Here is a 17,886-nt window from a genome sequence, read left to right as displayed (position 1 = left end):
GAACTGATTTTTAGGGAGTGGATTAACTGATTGATTGTAGCTATGAGCCTAACAGGTAATTCTTCAAGTAATTTTGATTATCAGTTTATAGGCATAGAAAGAGAGATGACTGTGGCTGAAAGGAAGAAGTGGAGTTTGGGGTTGGTGGTGGGTCATCATGTCCTACCGATTCTCATTTAGTGCCACCCACTTACTGATCGGATTCATCTTTGGCTGCAGCTCCGGTGGCTATGTATTGTAGAGCAATCTGATAGACAATGTTTTTCCTGCTGTGAACCAAGCCTGTGTGTTCCCTGCCCTCAGTATTGTTATGCAAAGGTGTAAAAACACCTGCTGAAGAACGGGAAGAGACGGTCCTTGGCTTAGTGACTGTTTATCAGGGAAGCTTAAATCTTGTGGTCTTGTGAGCAGAGGGACATGCCATTAGTCATGGGGGTATGTATAACTTGAAGGCTGAGAACTTGCTGACAGCTGTTCCCCTTGGTATTGCACTTCATTTAACAAAAATATTACTTTTTTTTTTTTTTTTTTTTTTGTAACATCTGCTTAATTTGGTTTTCATTGTACTTCCTCTTCACTTTCAACGAATCCATATGCTCATTGATGGGATGGCGAATGACGTTAGGACTGAGGTTGGGTTGAGCACTCAAGTTTCTAAAAACATAGTTACCCTTTGAAAGAGGGTGGGCTGTCAATCCTAAAGGTGAATAGAAATTGCTGTTAAACGAGTTGGTGGGGTGAACAGAGTGTTCTTGGAAATCTCTAGGTGTATTTAATAAGGCTAAATAATAAAAACATTTATGCCTCCTTGGCCAGCGCGCCTAGTAGACTATTGTTAGTTACCAGTTCACTTGGGCAGAAATTAAAATCAAAAAACCATTTCATGCTTTCTCTAATAGGCTAATGTGTCAGAATAATTTTCAGACTGTTGGAAAATAAAGCCCATTCTTCTTACGAAAAGAAAGACCTAAGTTGTTCTATTTACTAAAATATCATCACACAGTATATCTGAGGGAGAGGTGGATGACATCGTATGATGAGAACAAACTTGATATTGATGTGATCCTAACAACTAACTACTTGAAATAGAAAGTTAGTAGTACATAGCAATAAAACTTTGGAGTCTTGTCTGTGGTGTTGAGTTTATGTGATCTCTGAAGGTTTTTGCTAGCTATCCCAACATGAAATGGCTCTGCAGAGCTCTGCTGTTTCCTCTGCTTTCTGTTTGCCGTCCTTACCAAGATTTGCAGCTCCCTTTGTATTTCCTCTTTTATTTGTATTCTGACTGGAAGCATCCTTCCATCTCCTGGAACACAAGCATCTCTGGCTACACTCGTATTACCACAAAACAAAGAATAGCTTAACAATTGGATCCTAATGATAGCTGGCAAATAGAGCTGTTATTGCTAACACAGGCCAATTAATGGTCTTATGTCTTTATTTTGGGGTGGGTTTTTTTTTTAGCATTGTTAAAAAGTATACTTACAATAGCTGGATTACTCTTTGCCAGCATGCATACTTCCCAAATGAAGTAATTTTCTTCAGACTAGCTTGGATTACTGTCTGCAGTGAAAAGTACTGGACAAATGCTTTTCCCCCTGAAGTGATCATTAACAGCTTGGAAAATACTACAGGGCGACAGATCCTTGGGTAAAAATGAATGGAGTTATCATCTGGGTACCTACTTGCCGTAAGGAAGGGTATTTGTAATTGCAGGGGTTTGGTTCATAGAAAGAAAAAGTTGCTTGGGTAGCCTGACAAGTTCCTGAAGTGTCACGTAGGACATGAGTAGCATTTACAATGTACTGTCTGCCCTTCTGTCTGTTCAAAGAAAGCTTCAACAATATTAATTTGCAGAATGCTTGTCCCTACATATACCCTACTTTTTTATCCCCCCTCCCCCCCTTTTTTTTTAAGAGATTTGTCACCATATGTTGTGTAGTCTTGTTTCAGTAGTAGAGCTAGTTGCCCTGATTTACTGTGAGTCACTTCTCTGAGACTGTGTGGGGAAAGTCCCTATCTTTTTCTCATTTTCACACAGCATCTATTACATTACTATTCTGTAGTAACGTGCCATTCATCTACCAAACCAGGTCGCAGTAATTGGTGGAAAATGTTTGTGGCTTATCTGTTTGGGAACAAACGTTTTGGGTTTTGGGGACAACTTACTGTAAATAAGTTATTTAGGTATTTTGCCCACTTGTCCTATAAATTTGTTCGTGCCTTGGTGTAATAAGTAACTAAGGGTGATTTGCTGATCAAATGGGCTTTTAACAAAAGAAATGATCTTGCTGCAACAGATTTGAGAACGTTCTGTCTGGCGAGAAAAGAGTTAACCATGAGGTTGCGAGATGTACCTTCTTAAGGCCAATGTTAAACCATAATCTCATGTTACTATGACAACTTTGTCTTTGTCTAGATTTTAGTGTAAAAATAGTTTAGTTTGTAATGTACAGCTGCTTGCTATGGTACTGAGAGCATAACTGTTTGCTTAAAACTGGCTTTGAAGCTGAGAATAAAAGGGCTGTGTTACTTGTTGGAATTCGCAAGCCTGGATGGAGCTGCGACTCCCCGGCTGCCCAGCACGCTGTTTTTGCTTTCCTGCCTTAATAAATACTTAGTGAATTTATTTCGGACTTTAGCTATTTCGATTTCAACTATAACATTGGTATTTTAATTTGGTGGCACTGTTTTGCAGGAAATGGAAATGTTTTTTCCCGTGATCATTAAGGAGTTTGGCAAATCTTATTTTTAACATGCTCCAGTTGCAGCTTTTGAAAGTGAACTTGCAAAGGTCATGCTTGGATGCTTTTCTTACTCGGTTTTGTTAAGAGTCCCAGATTGTTACCTGGTTGAGACTGTTCTGTAGTCTGAGCAACTGTTGAAAAGAGATAGAAGTGTCTGTCAGGACTATAAAATTGCAAGCTTGTTATATGCCTTGTGAAAAGGTGAGGAGAGGGAAATGTGCAACTAAAGAAACAAGTTATTTTCTGAACTTTTTCAGGACATGTTCCAGAAACAGTGTTTTCCTCATTTCGAAAGCAAAAACTAAAGCCCAAATGGTTAAAAAATGCTAAGCTTAAATTTGGAACTATTTGTGTTCAAACATAAGTTCATCAGATGTGCTGTTTTTTTAATGCAATATTTCTGAAAAAAGTTGTAGCAATGATTTATTTTTTTTCAGAGACCTGCCTAGATAAACAGGATATTTAGCACCACGACATTTTTGAAGCTGATTGAATCTATACTAATATATAGTTTTAAAGTGCTTTTATGCTTTTGTTTGTGCTTTTAATACTTTGAAGCATTTATCTTAACTAAATAGGTAAATTTCTATGAAGGTTTGTGAGAACATTGGAGCCTTCCACAGATGGAGGTTGCATCCTCGCCTGAAGGAAGAGACCTGCTTGCTTGCTGTGTGGGAGTTCTTGGGCAGGGAGGCTGCTGCTGGGTGCACTGGGCAGTGAGATGGATCTCCTTGAGGTCAGAATTGCCTCAAAGTCTTGGTATTAGCAGTCTGCCGTATTAGTGAAGGGCACAACTGACTTTTTTTAGAGTGTTTGGTTGTTGTCAAAGTCAGCCTTGGATGGATATTTAGCTTTATTAATTAAACATTGTTTTGTGTGGGTTTGTCTTCAGGAGGATTGAGATTAGTGCATAGTCAAGAAGTTTATAGTTCTGCAATTGATACATAGTTTGGATAGTTTTCAGTTCTGTTTTGCATCTGGCTATGTTTCTGCTTGAGTTGTTGGCTAGTGTATGTTTGTAGGCATCGTAAGTGGGTACAGCATTTAGGATGCGAGTCCTGGTGCAAGGTAAGGTAATAATGTTGCCAAGCAGATCTTTTTTCGTCATGGATCTTTTGAATGCAACATGTATGGGAGGTGTAAAGAAGTGGAATAAAATAACTCGTATCACTGCTTTTCATGTTGAAAGTATACAAGATCTGAATTTAAAACTTTCTTATAAAACAGTTTGACAGCCTGTTGGTAAATCTTCAACAGTGTGAGTAGTATTTCAGAGAAGTGAGATATTTTTTTTTCTTCTGGGTAAACCTCAATAATTACTATTTAATAACTTACATTTTCTCTAACAAATACTCAGACAAATATCTGTGTAAGTGGCTGCTAAATGCAAGTTCTGTGCTGGCAACAATTCTTAAGCAGTAATTCAGTATAGGTTAATGCGGCGTATGTGTGTAGTGTTAAGTATGTAAATGGTACTGCCTTGGATGCCCACTGAGCCGTGCTTCGGTTCAAGCATCACCAACAAGCAGGCCTTGCCGATACAGCCTTGCTGTGCAAACCATAGGAACCACACGAGGCCGCATCATCTCAGGGACCGAAGAGTCTAGGGTACATCTTATCAGGAGATAACGGCTCCAGCCTGAGCTGGGACAAGACAAAACTAAAACTGCTGCAGCTGCAGAAACACCAAGGGGGGTTTGACTACCAGTCTATCGCTTCACATATAAATGCCTGTAGCCTCCACCACCAGCCCATTGAGCTCTGCAGCACAGCAGCGGGCGGCACTGCAGTGAGCTCCCACTCGAGCCGGGACACCTCTCAGAGCTGGTCCTCAAGGCTGAAAGACTCTTCACCCAGCATCTGATACCTACAGCAAGGTAGGTGGCATCTTACATTCAGCCTGAATCTATGTTGTATGCTGGTGACATACATATCTATATCTCCAGCTATAGCTTAATTATTACAAGTGTAGTAAGTAGCAGAGTGTTTGATTGCCATCTAAATAATAATTTAGATCATTCTCAAATCACTGTTTATTATTCAATTTTTGCTTATTCACAATTTAATTTCCATTCAGTCATCAATTAATGATCATTTGATCATCATTTAGTCATTAATCAAACCCTTTTTGTTAACCTCATAACAATGACTTCTCTTAAATCACCTGCAGCAGGTACTACATCTCAGCCTATGTATGTGGATGTCTTGGATGTTGTAGAGTAGAAAGCTCATTTGTGTAGAAGAACCGGGAGTCTGCATGTGTGTGGCCTGTAATAACACTGCATTATTGGTTTAGAATCCTTCCCTCCTTTCTAAACCTCCTAGATGCTGTCCTGATCTTTCAGAGGTCGACCTCCTCCCTTCTATGAAAAGAGTCAAGTCACCTCAGAGCGAGTATTGGGTTATGATGGTGAACAGTTGTCGATAAAGCATGCTTGAGTGCTCTGTGCTGTGGCTGCCAGTAGTGCCACGGCCTTGCAGCACTTGGACATGAAACATCTGTTGGAGTGCTTTCCTCCGCTTCTTGATACGTGAACCTTCAGTCTTTACTTTGACTTTGGTGGGACAGGGAGTTGAGTCATCATTTTAAAATTAATGAGAGTTGAAATTAAATCATTGTGTTAAGTAACACCCTGTTACCGTGTTAATGATGGGACTAGGGATATTAGAGAACAGTTGTCTTCAAAAAAGGCATGCCTGTGTAGATTCCATTTGATAGCTTAATTGGCCAGTGTTTTGCAGATATATTTTTGCCTTGGTATGACCACTTTGAGCAATACATTAAAACAAGACAATGTTCACTGTTCAAGATATTTAGAATAATGTGTTTACTCTTGCTAAGAATTTTGTTTCAGCCTGTAGGAAAGCAGAGCAATGACAGCACAGTTCACGTGGGCCACGTAGTCCCTCTGTTGCCTCAGGACTTTGCTATTTCAGACTACACTGAGCATTTACTGCTGTAAAAGATACGAAAATTTGCAAAATTTGTGAAGACGGATTACTACATGTGGACTTCTTGGCTTGTCCTCTGAAGATGTGGGCCCCACTCATATCTGTTCTTCTGTATAGACTGAATATGGTTGTGGCATGAAGTGTAAATTCATCTCTCTACTACATACAAGTTTCCTCAAATGATCAGCCATCTTGCTACGGTCCTACCTTTTGTAATTCTCTCTAAACTATCTTCTACCCCTATCAGGTTCTCAGTGCCTGTGGGCATACCTCCTGCGATACTGCCAGCAGCATCGATGGCACCTGTGAGACCTGGCAGTCAGCTTTGTTACCTGTTATCTCCAGCACCTGGGAAAAGGAGAATAACCTTCCTCCACTAAAGTCTGTTTTGAAATGAGGCAAGGTACTGTTGCAAAGTGCTAGCAATAGTCTCTTTGGACTCTTTCTTCTTGGTGGAAAAAAATAATGCAAGAACAGCTGTATGAAATGCATTTCTGGTCCAATAACTTGTTTCCAGATGAACATGTGCCTCCTGTGACTAGAAAATGGGACAACTCAATTTCCAGCATGAGGAAGGCTGACTTGCTCATCTCTGGACTATCTGTCTTACTCCTGCACCAGGTAAGATGTAGGATCAGCCTAGGTTCTTCTGTCATCAAAGGTTCTTCTAATACCCAACATTTTGAGAAAATTTCAGACCAGCTTTCCATAACTCTGAAGAGACAGAGCCATCTTACTGTTTAGTCAGCATGTGAATGTATACAAAACTTTCCAGTCTCATCTTCAAGGGCCTGATATTTAAGTTGTACTGGAAAATATAAATGCACTGCACAAGTGAGTGGTCTGTTCTTGCTTTTTAATACCTCAGAAGGCAAATGCAGTGTAGGAGGGGTGTATGGGCAGTGATGTTCATTTGTTGGAGAGGTATCTATTTAGATTTTTCCAGTTTTCTGGCAGTTAAAGTGAGCAGAGCTGCTGTCCAGGGCCAAAATGAGATCCACTCAAGTGTCTTCGCAGAACTTTAATATAAAAAAGTTCACCTTTGTATTACTTTATTTGATTCATAGCTTATAGGTCTCCCAACAAAAAGCTCACTGTACAGATGGACAGGACAAGACACTGTTAATCTTTGCCCTCGCCAGGTGTCAGGCTCCTCTTTGGCTATCTTTAGGGTCTCTCAAGGTTTGGCTTCCTCCTTTTGGTGTGTTCTCTTTGTATGTGGGTCACTTAAGACACTTCAACCTAGACCAGGAGCAGCAGTGCTCTAGGGCAGAGCCAGCCAGCAGCTGTGCGCTGAGGGTGAGGTGGGGTAGGGTTAGTGTTTGATGTGCCTCACTCCAGCTCACCAAATCTGACAATTTTCAAGCACCTGATATTTCTGGGGAAGTCTGGACTCTTCTTTAGTTTTCTTCAGCTGTAGTTGGCTTCTGTCTTGACCCCATCATCTTTTAATCATCTGGCTTCTAATTTCTTTCATCCCATGGCAATTTCCATCTACAAAAGGGGAACAATATTTTCTTCCTGTCCTTTTTGGTTTTTTTGCCTATCATTTTTTGATTTAATTTATGATCTTTGCAGAACTGGGATGCATTTTTTTTGTTGGAATAGTGCACAGCTGGGAGGGACATGACACTTGCAGCTGGAGCCTCTTGCTCCCAAAAGGTAAGAAATGATGCTGGACACAAGTAGCTTTAAGACCTGCACAGACATGTGTGAGTGTACGAGCCACTAGATGTCAGCATTATTTTAAATATTAACAGCTGAGCGACCAGTTGGCCATTTCTGCTTAAAATGTGCTGATCTGAAGTTGATCTCTGACAGCGTGAGACTTGGTGACTAGTACTGAGGGGCCACAGGCTTTTGTATTTGTGCAACGCTCAGTGAAACGCATCTTGCTAGCAACCTACCAGGATGAATTTTCCTAATAATTTCCCATGTTTTGCACCCCATGAAAAAAGCATTGATACTTGGTAAAACAGCTAAAACCAAAGTGAGATTTAATAAGGCTTTTGAAGTTCAGTTGTGCCTACATTCAAGCATGGATCCATCAGAGAGATGAGGGAGGCAGCTCCCTGCCAGCAAAAATGCTTTTTCACTCAGCAATGCTGAAGGGCTTTTGTGTGCACACTGGGGCTTGCATTTAGCAGGGCAAGCTGGCTAAACCAAATGTAGCGGCTCGCTAACGCAGGAAAGATACAGCCCTACTCCTCTCTCCATTGCTCTTCAAGTGGCTAATTTGGCAGAAAAATAGCCCAGCGGGAGCAAACAAGTAGTTTTCTTCAGGGGAGACGATGATCCCTCTCTCATCAGATGCGTGCCTGTGTCAGCACCATGGGTGAGACTGTGCAGCTGAAGGGAGGAGGGAAGAAGGGCAGAGGGGCAACATTTTTTAAACAAACATGAGTCCTTAGGTTTTCCTAATTTCTATTTGCTTTCTTTGCCCAGGTGACACCGTATCTACCTGTCTCGTACAAGACTCAATTTCCATCCCATCTTACTCCTTTTGCTTTTCATGGCTATTTCTTCCTGTTTCTGCCTGATCAAAGATGCTGGGTAGAGTCCTGCAAGTGTTTTCTGCAGTCTGTGCCAGTTTTCTTGTCCTCAGGAGAGGACAAATCCATTTTTTTCGCTAATCCATCTCTTCCCATTCATGTCACTCTTAAACATTTGCTCTTAAACATTTCCCACAGTAAGTGATTTGTAAAAGTGCAATTAACTCTTTCTGTATTTCTAGCGTTGTAGTATTTCTTCATGGTGTTTTGTTTTTTTTTTTTCCTGCAGTCATTGGATTTGTGTTGGCAGATCTTTTTATCCATCTTGACGTTAGGAGTTTGAGAGGACTTAAGTGTTGGCTGGAACAAATGGCAGAGGGCCTGCAACTGTAAATCCGTTAGGACAAGGGCTCTCTGGCGAAGATCTGAATACAGTGCTTAACAACTAATAAAAGATAACATGATAATAGCTCATCTCAGGCTCTGCTTCATGTCAGCACTGAAACTACCTCTGCTGACTTGCAAAGGATGTATAAACTCCCATTCTTTTCCTTTTTGGTATATTGTTATGGTTCCTATGCTGCATAGTTACTACACAGTTCATAATTTTAAGTGGCTTATAACATTTTGGATTTTATGTGGGCTTTTGAATGCTTCTGCTAGGCAGATCTTCTGCTGAACTCCTATTTCATCTGTAACCATTATTCACTCGGGGTGAATCCCTCTTGAGTTTCTGGAGGAAGGAAAGAAGTTAGCCCCTGTGTCTTGTGCATCCCTTTGTCTCAAATGTATTCAAGATGAAGAGGTTTTGAATTCTGATTGAATCCTATACTCCCTGAAGCCCATGTATGTTTTGCAAAATTGTTATGTTTGGTAGAATCCAGTAAATACCAGACATATACTTTATTCTGAGTTGGGAATTTTATATCCTTCTGTAACAAAATACTTTATTTCCCACATGTTTTGACTACATTATATTGGCGCCATTCATGTCACTCCATTTAAAAATGTGTCAGCATTCTTATTATAAGTTGTTTTTCAGAGGTTATAACTTGGACATAAAAATTTGCTTCCACTTAGAAACCTGGTCTTAGTCCAGAATTAATTATTAAAAAAACCCAACAAACCAACAACCAAAAAACAACAGGAAAAAAACTGCCCAAAACCCCCACAACAGATTTTTCCATATAATTTATGTTGTTTTGGGTGGGGAAGGGAGAAGAAAAAGAAATTAGTGCTGAAAAATGGCGAACTGTGCATTACAATTTGTTCTACCTTGACCAATTAAATGATGGAGAAATTCAGAATCTGTCAATTTTGTTAAGCTGTAGTAAATTGCAATACCTTTTTTTAGTGTTATAGGTTTTTTAGGAGAAAAGATGAAGAGAAATAGATCTGAATATGTATGACAAGATACATCTAATTCCTACCCCTATGGGTCTGCAGGTAGAACCCCTTCAGCATTTTTCAAAAGCTGGGAGGATTGGACACACTCCTCCTCTGAGCTTTAAATCCCATCAATTTGGAAATGCCTCAGCCACTGACTTACAACGCATGTACCATTCTCTGGGGTGCAGCGAGACATTATATAGAACCAAGGTACAGTATAACTAAGCAACTCAATTTTTTGTGATAGGTGCTGTGAACTGGCTGCTGGGGCGAGCAGGTGGGCAGAAGGCAGCTGGGGTGCCCCAGGTGGGGTGTCTGTCGGGGTGAATACCGTTTGCAGGGCTTCAACATACATCTGTTTTGTTAGTGATAACTGGTTTACTGAAGTTCTAGGGGTTCTTGGGTTTTGCAGGATTGAAGACAGGGGAAAAGAGCAAAAGGGTTGTTCTGTCTGGATTTGTTGAAAAAGCCCTGTGACAGTCCACCTAAGTCGGTGCACCTCTCACATGTATGGTTACAGAAAGCCTCAGGGAAAAGGTTGGTTATAAAACACAATGGGGAAGTCAGGTGGGTATTTCCTATGATAGAAGAGGGAAGGCTTGTTTCTTTAATAAATCTACTGCTAAAGTTTTTTTTACTAGGAGAGGGGAATGGAGAAGCAGACTTTCACTGTCTGTTAAGTTATTCAGGATTATGTCAAAGATGCCCTTTGTCAAGCAAATATTCTGTGCAGTCAGGAGTTTCAGCAATGGTAATTGCTGGGGGTAACTGGGCAAATACCTTTACTGACCACCACTTTAAGCTGAAAAGAGATGTCTATTTTGTTACAGTGAAAGGTGCAAAAATAAAGCAGGTCCTCCTCACATTTAAAACCCTGTGACTGTAGAGTGTTTCCTGCTTTCCAGCTTGCATAGAGTTTAGGGAGATAAAGGGAGACCTCACGTCCAGTGTGAGGTCTCAGACAACATTGTATCTGTCTTGCCAGTTTCCTAAACATAAGGAAGTGCATCATCAATATCTTCTAAAATTGCCAATCTGATAAATGCACCATAAAAAAACCACAAAAAAACAAACAAAAAAACCCCCAACAGATAAAGTTAAGCCTCATTCTAAAGCACAATTGGGCAATGTCTGTGAAACAAAAAAACGCAGGTTCAGGAATGCGAGTAATAGTGGATGGAGTGGAAAGTGCCTGCCTTCCCCTCCATGGAGTTCTGGATTTGCTGTGCACACCTGGTGAATTTGTTATGCCGAGGTAGTTTCTTTGGATTGAAGCAACATCTGGGATTAACTAGTAAATACTTCTTGAGTGCCCCAGACTCGTAAATACGCTGGCAACCAACTGTACAGCAGGACTGGTCACCTGAGTTTTCAGGGTCTCTGTGAGAACAGGTGAGGCACTGAGATCAGAGGGAGGGTTTGATCTGCTCAGGCAAATGTGGCTTTGCTCCTGATGACAAGAGGCTTTACTTGTGATGGCAAATAGTCAAGGGAAGTGGTTCTTCCCCTTTGCTTGGCGCTGGTAAATCTCAGCTGGAGTGCTGGATGCAGTTCTGGCCCCCCCAGTATGAACGATGGACTTACTGAAGTGAGTCCAATGAAGGGCCACAAAGATGATGAAGGGGCAGGAGCATCCATGCTGTGAGGAGGGGCTGGGTTTGCTCAGCCTGGAAGAGAGAAGGCTTGAGGTAGGATGATTGGTGCCTAATAATCCCTGATGAAGGGGACTAAAAAAAGACAGAGCTGTACTCCTCTTGGAGAAAGGACAAGAGGCAATGAGCACAAACTTGAAGTAGTGGAAATTTTATTTAAACATATGAACATTTTTTTATCCAACACTGGAATAGGTTCTCTAGAGAGTTTTTGGAGTCTTCATCCTTGGAAATATTAAAAATCCTAGCTGGGCATCACTCTGGCTAACCTACTCTATTTGCCCCCTTTGAGGAGGAGGATTGGACTAGAAGATCTCCAGAGGTCCATTCTAACCACATCTTTTCTGTGAAACACTGAGTCACAGAGAAGTAGGTCACAGAGCTGGGGCCAGACAAGACCCTTAAAAAAGACTTAACAAATACAGATTTCTACTAAGTGTTTAGATTCCAGAAACAGTTTTATGAATCAGGACAACAAACCACCCTGACTCTTGCCATCACAGCAGCAAAGGGAATGAAAGCCAGGCTCAGAAACCATGGAGAGTCAAGGATCCTCAGTGTCAAAGTGTCAGTAGTTTCGCAAGTTTGGCTGGAAATAAAATTTTCAAAGTGAAGGCTATTATACCAGGCTCAAAAGGACAGTTTTCCTGGCTCTACTGTAAATACTTTTTCTTTAGAAATGCATTTTACAGAGCTGAGTACAAACAAGTTTTTTTACGTTTGGAGACAAATCTGTAAGAAGTTTATTCTAGAGTAGAATTTGACCATGAATGTACCTCCCCAAAGACTCAAGTCATTGACTGGAGAATCAGATATCATGGCTCTGTTCTAGTTAGTGGAAACATCAGCTACGACCCAGGCCTGCCTTCATTTGTGAGCGAGGGTTGTGGTGAGCTGAGGCTGATCCTAACCTGGGCTTCTGGGGAGCAGGCTGAGCTTCCAGTGGGGGCAGAGAGGTGGCTGGTAACGAGGAAAAGAAAAAACTGCTGAATGAAGCATATTGCCTTCTGAGTAAAAAAGATGGGGAGCATGAAAGTCTGGGCTTCAGTGCAGAGAAATTTGGGATATGAACCTTGACTGATTGAGCTGAAGAGGAGAGATGTCTTGGGGGAGAGGTAACTACGTCCCAGCTGTAGGGAGGAGAGGAGACAGAGATGAAAATCCACTTAAGTGCAGTCTCTTAGGCTTTGATTTTGCAAACCAATCTGTTCAGGCAAACCCTTACACCCACGCAAAGCCCTCTTGGAGATAATGGCAGTTTGTGCAGGCTCACATGCATCGGCTTGCAGGAATGGGGCCCCAAGTCCTGGCGAGGAGTTTACACCGAGTGCAACACAAGGAATAGCTGGAAACAGCACATCTCAGCAGTCCCTGATCCCAAACCAGAAACTGAGAGAGCAAGCTGGTCTTCTGGAGGAGCATCCAGGAAGACAGATTTACACTTATGTTGTGCTGTCAGTGCTTCTGTTATAACCCCCAGTGGAATTTGCATTTGGTATTGTTTCCCTGGCCCCCAAATGTCTTTCAGGCTAGAACCTGGCAGATGAGTGAGTGTTCTGCCTGGGAGGCTGGTGCTCTCTGAAATATGAGTGCAATTGGTTTAGACACTTTGGCCAGAAATCTGGAGGGGGGAAAAAAATATCAGCTGGTTTGTTTGCTTTACAAAAAAATATTTTATGCTAGAAAAGCTGGGTGATGAGGAGAATGCTGTTAAGGTTTGTCATTTAGCTAAACAAGACTATTCCTTGCCACAGATCCTGTCAGGACATTTGTGACTTATTTCAGGAATGCTGTGGACTTCATTACTTTGCAATACCTATACTATGTATTTGAATCTCACTGACAATTTCTAACCAGTAATTTCAATTAGAGGACCTTTATACATTACATTTTACACTGATTGCATTACCTAGTGGAGCCTGGATGTTCTGAACGCCTTGTTAGGCCCAGCTGCAAAGGCCTAATGCAACAAGGTGATGACTGAGAAATCTTCATTAAAATTTGATTGCTCCCAGGGCAAGGCTACTATCTGAGCATCATCGTCTTTGACAGCATAACTCTGCTCTGGGCAGGTAATCTCATCCTGAAGGATCTGCAGGGGATGGCCATTCCCACTGGCTGTTTTGTGATTACAGCTTTCCCAGAGTTTATGGAAGATGCTCTAACCTGCTTTGGCTAAAATCCATCTTGCCTGTGCCTAAGAGCATAAAAATTCTTTCAATGTTGGTACATTCGGTGCAAGTCCATAGTTAGGAGTGAAGAAATTTTTTTTTGTATGCTATTAGAAAAAAAAATTCAAAGACTCAATGAGGTCTTAAATGTTTACCTTTCAAACCATGTGCCTATCTACTCTCTGTCTGGGTTTCATCCTGAATGGCAATTCCTGCCTATTTCTTTTTGCCACAAACCAAGTTGTTTACTAGATTAATTCAAAAGCAGATGCTGTTGGACATCTAGATGGATGCATGGTGATGCTGCACCTGTGTGATGCCCCAACAAAGACTGGGACTCCCCAGTCTGTGAGGAGATGGCTGAGAAGGTTTATGATTGAATTTAGGAAATCCATGTGGTGATGGATAAATGAGGCAGAGGATTGCTGTTCTCTAAGTCCTACAAGAACTAGTGAAGCCAGTTGGAGAGAGTTTTAAGACAAGAAAAGCACTTTGGGAGTTACTGCCACAGGGGGTGGTGGAGACAGGTTTAAAAGGATGTGACAAAGGCAAGTAAATAAAGGGAATCTGGAAAAAACAAGGGGGAATGTACTCACCAGCATCCTTGGCTCTGGATGCTGGGGAAAGGATGGGCGAATGGGCAGCAGAAAGTAGTGCACTTATGAGGCCATGCCCTAAAACAGTGTCTCCTTTATCACTGCTAGATATGTAATACTGGTCTAAATGGACCCTTGGTCTGACACAAGGGCAGTTTTACAACAGAATCAAGGCTGTTACAGATCTTCTCTCATATCTTCACTCATTAAGAAAGGAGAGAGGCAAGGTACTCATGCCTAAGAGTCATAGAATCATTTAGGTTGAGAAAGACCGTTAAGATGGAGTTCAGCCACAAATCTAACGCTGCCAAGTCCACCACTAAACAATGTCCCTAAGCATCTTTTGAACGCCTTCAGGGATGCTGACTCAACCACTTCCATGGGCAGTCTGTTCAAACACTCGATCACCCTTTTGGAGAAGAAATTTTTCCCAATATCCAATCCAAGCCTCCCCTGGTGCAACTTGAAGCCATTTCCTCTTGTCCTATCTGGTTTTACCTAGCAAAAGAGACCAACACCCACCTTGCTACAGCCTCTTTTCAGGCAGCTGCACAGAGTGATAAGGTCCCCCCTTGAGCCTCCTCCTCTCCAGGCTAAACCACCCCAGTGCCCTCAGCTGCTCCTCATAAGACTTGTGTCCCAGCCCTGTCACCAGCTGTTCTACTGACAAGTGGCAGGCCAAACCTATGCAGTGACAGAACTGAAGTGCAAAGTTCCCTTTTGAATAGCTGTGAAAGCAGATGAGCTTGCAGGACAGTAGACAGAACCAGAAATGTAGCTCCTTGCATTAGGTTCTAGTTTTGTAAGATGTAGATACATGGCTGGCAAAGCCAATACAAAACTTTCCAAATACAATTCTCTTGTGGTCAGTGTGATGCCAACAGAGATTAATTTGGCACTGGTTATCTTTTCTTAGTTTATTGAAATATAATTCTAAAATATTTTCTTTCAGCTTTTAATAATATTTTCCTTATTTTTGGAAGAGCTGCAACTTAGGCAACATATGACTGATTGCATATAAACCTACTCTAGCTAGAGAGCAATATCTTGGTTCATTCTTAAACCAATACTATCAAATAAGCTTAAAAATCTGTCCTAAACACATAGATGGAATAATGTTTAGATGCATATTTTTCTTTTTGTGGGTTAGCTTGAAGTTTCAGATTAAATCTCTTTTCATTTGTCCGAGCATGTCTTTGACTCATTTCAGCCTGCTTCCTGTGCTGAGCTGATCCACAAATTCTGTGGAATTGAATCACTGATTTGCGTGATTTTTCTTAGATGTTTTCTCAGTAAGTTTATTAGCTGTGTAATATTCTGATCCAGGTGGATCTTTTGTGTCCGTTTTTAATGTTGAGTATAGAGCAATTGCTTCCTTTCTTCAATTATGCAGGGTACCTAATTAAATAAGCTGGGTCCTTGAGTGCCACAGTAGAAACCAAGGATTTAAGTGTAAAGTTCTGTCTCTAACTCATTATGATTGTTGTGGTGCAGCTTGTAATCCTACAGACTACATTTACATTGCTGTTAGTGCAATTTACTGATGTAGCCAGGAAAACAATGAAGAAAGACATATTTTCTGGTGAAGGAAAGGAAAGGAAGAATGCCTTTTGGGGTGTAATGGGTGGGAAATTGCCATGGCCCCTTGGGACAATTTAATCTATGCTGTGTTTCCACATGTATTGTAAAAGTCCCCATATTTCTTGCTTCATTGAAGTGGTGGACACAGAAATATTACGCGGTCATGATGTAGAGATGAAATAAAGCTGCTGCAGGGCAGTGGCCAAAGCCCTCTACTTTTGGGAGAGTGACAGGTCATGTGGGCACCTCTGGTGGGGACAGACCCCAGCGCGTATCCAGCGTGCACCTGCCCCTCACCCCAAATGCACCCAGTGCTGTAGGGTTGCTTGTGTGAAGTTGGGAGGGTCAAAACTCTCTTCCAGGCTTTGTAAGTCTGACTTTGATTTGCCTTAAAAATCTGCGGGAGAAGGATGCTCTCTGACCTGGTGGTTTACAGTAAGTGTTAACTGGCAGCAAGCTTTTTTGTAAGGTGTAATGGAGGGGTTGTAAGAAGAAAAAGAAGAGAAAGGGCAGCTTCCCCTCGTGGAGCAAAAGCCAAGTGTGCTCAGAACGGGAGATCCATCACAAGGATACGCAGTCGGTTGGTGGTGTTTGTATCCAAGCATGACAGCAGAGTCATAATTCTGCAGGGCACAGGCCGATGCATAAGGGATAGCGGCTGGAAGGCAGCTTTCCTTGGAGCAAGGTGTCCTGTATTGCTCCATCAGAGCAGTGTTTGAAGCAGCTGGTATTTGAGACAAGAGGTTGAATAAGAGTTCGACAGGCTGATCCAGGCTGGGAGTTTCCTGGCATCAGAAACTAACACCTAACTGTAAGCGTATCCAAGCTGAAAGTAAGGCAAAGAATAATTCTGTGGTTAGAAGTAAATAACGTATTTTGTATGATTTCTGATTCAGGAATAAGTAATTGCATTAATAAAAGTTATAAAGAGGCCTGGTGACATCTTTAAAAATAATTGATGTTCCTTCAGGAAATGCAGACCTAGTATGACAATGACACAATCAATTCTCCTCTTCCAGATTTATACGTTACTTAACATACAGTATGTGACCTTTCATAACAATATCACATAGCACAATCATGACAGGGTACAGACAAGGCTGCCCAAAGGGGTAATAAACTTACAAAAAAATCTTTCTTCCCAGATACAGTTAAGATCTCTTTTTGACCTTTTCAGCCCTTCTAACAACAGTCCTGCTGCCTCTGTTTCCCACGGGACGTACATCATCTTTGACTCTTAAGTCTGCTGGGTAAAAGAACTGCTTTCTTAGCTATAAAGTTAGTTTCCCTAAATGGTGGACTTGAATTTAATGGGAAAAAGAGGAAGAATTTAGTCGAAATGGTAGTATTTTAATTAGCTCTTAATAATTCAAATAATTTTCTCTTCTTCCCTGAAATCAATAAAACTAAAGGTAAAACCTCTTCTTCCAGCACCATTTTATTTGTATTCCTACATTTTTTGATTAGTTGACCTTGACCACCAGTCTTAAAATGCAAAGGCTTAAACACTGAAGAGTATTAAATGGTGAAAATCCTGTTGACTTCAATCTTACTGACTTTGTCAGGCCATAATCTTTACTGGCAAGATACCCAGGAGCAGTAGCATCTCCCTGTCATGACACAACCGAAAATTTAAGCACTAAGATACGCTCAGTGTCTGTCGATGTATACTTTTGAGGGAGCTCAGACAGAGTATAATTCTCTGTCTATAAACGAATTTAATAGGTATAAAGTGCATTACTCAAGCTGAGCAATGTATAGCATGTTCTTGTTCCTTTTTTTGACTAGTAAAATACATCTGCTGCAACCAGCTTTCCCTGACTCTTCCTTACCTCTGTTCTAAGGAGCTTTGCTGGCTGCTTTTCTTCACTTCTGTTTCTTGTGCATTCAGCAAACTGCATTTCTGTACATGCTGTGCATGGCGCTCTGTCCCTTGCTTCTGGCAAATGATTTCCTGTTATCGCTGGGTTCCTGCCCTCACCTGTTCTCGCTGTCTCTTGCACTATCTTTCATTTGTATCTTGATCTCTCATTCTTTCCTTTTCTTAGCTCACCGCATCTGGTGTGACACATATTCTCACTCATTCTCTTCACCTTTTCTGTGTTTTCTGACCTTGTCTCTGCCTGTTTGGGAGTGCTGGTCCCCGAGCAGTTGCAGGATCAATAGTAGGCTCCCAGTCTGCATAGGTGACCTGGAAATCCTGCATATAGACAAGAAAAGGGTGATGGGTTAAGGTCAGCTTCAGCTGATATATTTTTAATTGTAGGGAGTGAGATGGGTAGTATTAAGGTTATGTCGGTCTGTAT

Source organism: Falco naumanni, chromosome Z, assembly GCF_017639655.2.
Source record: "Falco naumanni isolate bFalNau1 chromosome Z, bFalNau1.pat, whole genome shotgun sequence".
NCBI classification, from domain to species: domain Eukaryota; kingdom Metazoa; phylum Chordata; class Aves; order Falconiformes; family Falconidae; genus Falco; species Falco naumanni.
This window is presented reverse-complemented; position numbering follows the sequence as displayed.